The following is a 7,721-nucleotide window of genomic DNA, read 5'->3' on the forward strand; positions in this document are numbered from 1 at the left end:
TTACATGATTCCTGCTCCTAGACTCTAAAATTCTATGGGTGGGTAGTAAGTCTTGTTTATCTGGGCATGCCCAGTACTAACACAGTGCTTTCCAAAGAGCACATGATGATTTAATGTTTGGAGAATAAATGAGCCATTGTACACGGGGTCTAATGTATTAACATTTATTTCTCTTACATTCTTAAACAAGATAAGCAAAGGCATATATATGTCATCTAATTTTACAGAACAGAAGATTAAACAGGATAAGGGAAGCCAAGAATTGACCATCTTTTCGTTTTTTTTTTTCTTGATCCCAACTATTTTACTGCTGAGTTCTTTGACACTGCCAAGGAAATGCCTATTCTAATGTCATGTTATCTCTTCAAGATCACAAAAGAAGATGGTCAGTTTTACAATTTGTTTTACAAACAAACAAAACTTGTATTCTTAAATTCCATAAATAGCAATAAATGTATGACCAATGTCATTCATAAACTTAGATTCTGAAGCTAATGAAATGTTATATTAAAAGGAACATTTGAAAACTAACTCACTCCAAAAAGAAAATAAACCTCCATGTTAACTATATAGAAGAGGAACAGAAAGTATACAGTTTCCCAAGAGCCACACTCCAGCTCTCAACTACTTAGCAAGTTAACTGCTCTCTTCAATGACAAAGTGAAGAATCGGTCTCAGACCTCACTAGGGCTGGGAGGAGCTACTGGATACGGCACTGGAAAGCGCCCTGGCCATGGCAGCATTGCCAGCCCTGGTTGCAACTCTAGCTCAGGCTCTCTCTCTCCTTCATCTCTCAAAGCCTCCTCAAACTGGGATGGGAAGCAAGTAGGGTCAGATTCATGGATCTTGGTCAAAAACTCTAGCAATTTCATTTTGCTGGCTTCAGCATGGGCTCTTGGACCCCACAGGAATTCATAGCGTGGAGGATTGCTATTGGGTACCTGGCAGTACTCCAGGTACTGTTCTTCCACTAAATCTTTGGTGATAAGCTTCCTGGGCTCCCCAAAGATAAAATGCTTCCTCCCAGAATATAAGTCCATCATATTCAACCCTTTCCAGATCTCCTCCTCAGTGGCACGATTGCCCTTCATGAAAATCACACCTAGGATAATTATCAGGAGGCCAGTCTTGGGCATGCCCTCGTCACCACTGAGCCTCGTATCATAGGTGAGGCTTAGTTTGTTGATGAGGGCATAGCTGTGGCTGGTGGGATCCACTTGCTTCACATCAATACCAAAGACCAGCCCTATGCACTCAGAGGCTCTCCTGAGGATCTCAAGGAAGTCATCCTTGTACTCTCTGATAACATCATCAATCACGTCTGCCTTTGTGATCAGATCTCTCATTTGATACTTTTGCACCAGGAACTGCACCAAAAAAATCACCTTCTCATCTAGAGGGTCTGTGGGCAAGTTCTCAGTTTCTGACAGAGACTTGGAAGAAGCTGACCCAGTCTCCCTTTCCTGGCTGCTGGAGACCTCATCTGATTTGCTTGATGAGATGGTTGTAATGACAGTGTAACATGAGTAGGCACTCTGAGGAATGTGGGGAGTAATGGGTGCCCCAGCAGCCAGAGCCTCATTCAAATAGGCAAGCATTAGAGTATGGAAGAAGGAGGGAGAGGTCTCCTCCAGTGCCCTGGAGACCTGTGCAGCCTCCAGGCCCTGGGGTTCACTGAGGACATGGTGCTGTTCCTGCGTGCAATGTGGAATCTCTTGACCCTGAGACATGTTCACTCTGGTCGGTAGCAACAGACAGGAATGTGGGCAGGAGATTGGGTAAAAGAGGACCACCACCTAGGGAGAAAGGGAGGATGTGAGTGGCCTCATCTGTTAACTCAACTGTGGCAGCTCTGAAAAGAGTGGCTTCCATCCATCTTTTCCTTAGGGCAGTACTCGAGCCTCACAGGTCTCCTGTCCTGAACTGTAGGAAGCAATGGAGGGAGCGAGAAGGCTCTTCAGGGTGCAGCCAGCCAACCTAGCCCAAGGCTTCCTAAAGCTGATAACAGGGCAGGTGGGGTCAAGCTCTGTGGGATCCCTTCTGTTCTGCAGTGGGTGGTCCCCTCCGTCTTTGTTCAGAGTCCTCACTGTGATCCCATAGAGTGTCTGGGACTCCTTCCTCTACTGACCCAAGGATTGTCACCTCAAAAAGAGGCTTAAATCTTCTTGAGACACTTGACTTACAAAGAAGAAAGGAGGTAACTCACACTGACAGCTTTTTTCAGAGCCTCTCAGCCAGGAAGTCACAGAGGAGACAGACAGGGGAGAGAAGTGAGGGGCAGCTCATGGGGCCATACCTGCCCGGGCCTCCCAGAAGTGACAAAGGAGCACAGCTGTTGGGGCTCTGTTGTTCTGATGTGTGTGGTCCCCACAATCCTCACTAAAGGTCAGGACTTTTGACCTTGACAGAGACTGAGACACCTCTCTCTGTTAACTTGAGACAACAGCCCTCAGATTCCCAAAACCAAAATCAGAAAACACCGAAGTCTGACAACTATTCCAGGGCCTACCCAGTGTGACAACAGGGACAGGGTTCTATGGGGCCCCCACTGTTCTCCAGGGTGTGATTCCCCCAGTCCCTGCTCAGCATCTTAACTTGATTTCTGGCAGGGCCTGATTACTTGGGGCCACACCTCTCAGAACAATATCATCATCATCCTCATATCCCGAAAGTCAGAGGAAGTCACTCCTGGCCAGCCCCTCCTCCTCCTGGGACTCACAAGAGAATTCTGAGGACCCTTCTCCATTCTGGGGAAGAAATCTCCTCAGTCCCACTCAACATCTTACCTTGAGTCCCGGCAGGGTCTCAGACTCCTCCCTCCGCTCACCCGAGGCAGCAGTCCTCAGAACAGGCCTCACTTTCCTGCAAACCCAAGGTGGAAGTCAGGGAGCAACTCAGTCTGACAGTTATTCTCACGGCGCCGAGGGCTGGAGATGGGGGGCTGCACTTTTACCTGCAGCGTCCCCTCTATTCTGCGGAGCTGGTCACCTCATTCCCCTTGCCCACCTTACCCTGAAACTCCCCTGTGCCAGGGCCTCCTCCCTCTGCTGAATCGTGGCCACGTCCCGAGTGGCCATGCTGCCCTCAGATTCCTGAGGTCCTAGTTACTCCGGGGGCTCCCCGGGATGACAAAAGGGACGGGGCTTTATTCAGCGGGCCGGCCCTCTCTTCTGGGGTGGTTAGTTCCCTCGTTCAGGGTCTTCACCTTGCCACTTGACCACTCGCAGGGCTACTCATTCCGCGAGTAGAACCCTCAGCTTTCGATATCTGCCTTCGCCAACCTTCCTCCCGGACGTCAGGGCGTGTCCCTTCCGCTCCGCTCCCCCTTGCCTCCTCCCTCCACACGAAGTGGTGCCTGGTTCTCGTGGGAACGACAGCAGGAGTGAGGTTCTGTGGGGCTCCTTGTATTCTGGGGTACTTAACGCACTCGGTGTCTTCACCCAGAATCAATGCAGGATCAAGGATTCCTCCCTCCGCAGAGCTGAGGTTGTACCCCATACACCAAGACCCTCACCCGGGTCAAACTCGCGAGAGGACGAAGTCAGAGGGAGCCTCTGTCTAATAGTTATCCCGGGGCTCCCCATCGCCAACGTGGTGACATAACTCTTAGAGTGCCCTCCATTCCTCAGTTCTGACTCAGTGTCTTACCCGGGCCTTACATGGCCTGAGGCTCCTCCCTCTGTTAACCTGAGGCTGCATCTCCTGAACTCAAGGCCCTCCATCACCACCTTTAGATTCCCGAGGCCATTTCTAGCCACCACTGCTGGGAGTCTTCCAAGGTTGACAACAGGAGCAGGCTCTATGGGGTCCCTCTCTTCTGGGGTAAGTGGTTCCCACAGTTCTCACTTAGGGTCCATATTCTTGGCTCCAGTCTTTTTGATTAATTACTTCCTAGACGATGCCACCACCTTGCCAATCTCTATGCTTTTGCCCCTGTGTGACCCTCATACAGACTGAGTCCCTGAGTCCAAGTTCAGGCTGGATGCTGGGTAGTGAAGATGAAGCACCGTGAATTTAAAAAACAGAAACAGAAACAAAACAAAACAAAAGTCACCTTCCCATTGGGTCCCTTCTCCAGACAGTTGGAAACCTTTTCTAAAACACTTAACTTTCTATAGGAAAGAGCCTTGTATAGACACATTGCTAAGTGGTCTTGCCACTCCCATTGCAAATGCTGTATCACTTCATATAACCATGTAGAGGAGGAGTGCTAAGGACCAGCATGGGCCCACTAGGTTAATGTGGGCCGGACCCAGTTGCCCCCTGACATCTGATCACTGGATAAATAATTGAAATAAGCAGGACAGAGCCTTAGAAACTGTCATTTTATGGATGAGGAGCCTGGAGCATAGGGAGGTGCTGAAGTGTTTTGCAAGTGATTTGCTACTGATGAGAGTTAAAGTACTAAAGTGGTGCTCTATGACTACGTTCTCACTGCACACATTTCAAACAGTACACTCAAAACAAAATTCTGTCTTGCCTTTTCAATCCTCTATGTTACCTGCACCACCATATAACCTTATTATGAATTAATTTTGTATGGATATAATTGTGCATTTGCTTTCCATAAATGAAATTTAGGTAAATTACATAAATGTGATAATAAAGTACTATTGTTTTCCTATTTGCTTTTTCCTCTAATTAATAATCCGTCCTGAAGAGTGCTGCATATCAATCTTCAGAGTGTTCCTAAATTTTGAAAAACAGATATTATTTTATTGTTACTTGCAAATTGAAGATGTCCTTGATAGCATTCTACAGCGTCTATATTTCTAGACTCTATAACTGGATTACATATAGATCTGCCATTTTTCTTTTATTTAAAAAGTAAAAGAGATGGCTACCTCTATACTTAAAACTTTCATTCATATTTATCTTCAAATATATTCATGAAGGGCAAGACTGTTGAAATAAATAATTAGTGTGTTAGGTATTGCTCATGAGAATTTGTAGGCCATTCTTTCCATGGCTCGGGAGAAATGTGAGAAGCAAATTAAAAGGATGAGTACTGCAATACTATACCTTTCTGTCTTTTATAGACTTACCTCTGCATTTCGATTTCTTGATCTGCAAGGTCAGTCCATAAAGCTTTATTGATCACAGTGATGAAATACTCAGTAGTGTATTATGAAGCATATGCAAAACACAATAACCTATCCTGAGGTCCAGTGGCCCAAAGTCTCCAACAGAAGGTCCAGTGAGGGATTTTTCATTTGCTCTTTGAAAGCTTATAATTTTATTGCTATGCTGTCTTTGAATAAAATGGTTGCATCACCTAATCCATCTTGATATGGAATCATTTTAAAGCCCTTTAGATTTATTTTGTTTATTTACATTCCTTTTCTGAGATGGGAATATGAGAGTAAGACAGAATCCACCATTTATGCCTTCATTTCAATTCGTTTCATCCACTCATGTGCTGTTATTATTAGCATAAAACATATTTAATTCCTCTGTTTCATAGATGTTTGGAGTTTGAAGGAAGAGATTATTCATGGACTAAGTGGAATTAATGACATCTAGAATTTTAATGCACTTTTTTTTTTTTTTTTTTTTTTTTGCGGTACACGGGCCTCTCACTGCTGTGGCCTCTCCCGTTGCGGAGCACAGGCTCCGGACGCGCAGCCTCAGCGGCCATGGCTCACGGGCCCAGCCGCTCCGCGGCACGCGGGATTCTCCCGGACCGGGGCACGAACGTGTGTCCCCTGCATCAGCAGGCGGACTCTCAACCACTGCGCCACCAGGGAAGCCCAGTACCTTTGTTTTAAAACGAGACATGGCATAGATTCAAATACTAAAAAAAAAAAGAAGCACATTGGGCTTCCCTGGTGGCGCAGTGGTAATGCCTGGCACATAGTGGGCATTCAGGAAAAGACCGTTGAATAAATGAAACCACTAAAGCTATTTTTATATAGCTTTAGTGGGATTCAGCTTGTTGGGTTTTACTGTTGTTACTTTTTTTTTTAAACATCTTTATTGGAGTATAATTGCTTTACAATGGTGTGTTAGTTTCTGCTTTATAACAAAGTGAACCAGCTATACATATACATATATCCCCATATCTCCTCCCTCTTGCGTCTCCCTCCCACCCTCCTTTTCCCACCCCTATAGGTGGTCACAAAGAACCGAGCTGATCTCCCTGTGCTATGTGGCTGCTTTCCACTATCTATCTATTTTACATTTGGTAGTGTATTATATGTCCATGCCACTCTCTCACTTCATCCTAGCTTACCCTTCCCACTCCCCATGTCCTCAAGTCCATTCTCTACAACTGCGTCTTTATTCCTGTCCTGCACCTAGGTTCTTCAGAACCATTTTTATTTTTTTAGGATTCCATATATATATGTTAGCATACGATATTTGCTTTTCTCTTTCTGACATACTTCACTCTGTATGACAGTCTCTAGGTCCATCCATGACTCTACAAATGACCCAATTTCTTTCCTTTTTATGGGTGAGTAATATTCCATTCTTTATATGTGCCACATCTTCTTTATCCATTCATCTGTCAATGGACACTTGGGTTGCTTCCGTGTCCTGGCTATTGTAAATAGAGCTGCAATGAACATTGTGGTACATGACTCTTTTTGAATTATGGTTTTCTCAGGGTATATGCCCAGTAGTGGGATTGCTGGGTTGTATGGTAGTTCTATTTTTAGCTTTTTAAGGAACCTCCATACTGTTCTCCATAGTGGCTGTTATCAATTTACATTCCCATCAACAGTGCACGAAGGTACCCTTTTCTCCACACCCTCTCTAGCATTTATTCTTTGTAGATTTTTTGATGATGGCCATTCTGACTGGTGTGAGGTGATACCTCATTGTAGTTTTGATTTGCATTTCTCTAATGATTAGGGATTTGAGCATCCTTTCATGTGTTTGTTGGCAATCTGTATATCTTCTTTGGAGAAATGTCTATTTAGGTCTTCTGTCCATTTTTGGATTGGGTTGTTTGTTTTTTTGATATTGAGCTGCATGAGCTACTTGTAAATTTTGGAGATGAATCCTTTGTCAGTTGCTTCATTTGCAATTATTTTCTTCCATTCTGAGGGTTCTCTTTTCATCTTGTTAATGGTTTCCTTTGCTGTGCAAGAGCTTTTACATTTCATTAGGTCACAGTTGTTTATTTTTGCTTTTATTTGCATCACTCTAGGAGGTGGGTCAAAAAGGATCTTACTGTGATTTATATCATAGAGTGTTCTGCCTATGTTTTCCTCTAAGAGTTTTAAAGTGTCTGGCCTTACATTTAGGTCTTTAATCCATTTTGAGTTTATTTTTGTGTATGGTGTTTGGAAGTGTTCTAATTTCATTTTTTTGCATGTAGCTGTCCAATTTTGCCAGCAACATTTATTGAAGAGGCTGTCTTATCTCCATTGCATATTCTTGCCTCCTTTATCAAAAATAAGGTGACCATATGTGCGTGGGTTTATCTCTGGGCTTTCAATCCTGTTCCATTGATCTATATTTCTGTTTTTGTGCCAGTTCCATACTTTTTTTTTTTAACATCTTTATTGGAGTATAATTGCTTTAGAATGCTGTGTTAGTTTCTGCTTTATAACAAAGTGAATCAGTTATACATATACATATGTTCCCATATCTCTTCCCTCTTGTGTATCCCTCCCTCCCACCCTCCCTATCCCACCCCTCTAGGTGGTCACAAACCACCAAGCTGATCTCCCTGTGCTATGCAGCTGCTTCCCACTAGCTATCTATTTTATGTT

At 44.3% G+C, this 7,721-nt stretch overlaps 1 pseudogene; it reads right to left on the reverse strand.

Annotated features, from left to right (window-relative positions):
- Positions 1–684: 684 nt before the first annotated feature.
- On the reverse strand, positions 685–1,790 carry LOC111169591 (melanoma-associated antigen B16 pseudogene; annotated as a pseudogene).
- Positions 1,791–7,721: the final 5,931 nt, after the last annotated feature.

Source organism: Delphinapterus leucas, chromosome X (genome assembly GCF_059928025.1).
Source record: "Delphinapterus leucas isolate spDelLeu-1000000601 "Yukka" chromosome X, BTC_Dleu_Yukka2, whole genome shotgun sequence".
In the NCBI taxonomy this organism is placed as follows: domain Eukaryota; kingdom Metazoa; phylum Chordata; class Mammalia; order Artiodactyla; family Monodontidae; genus Delphinapterus; species Delphinapterus leucas.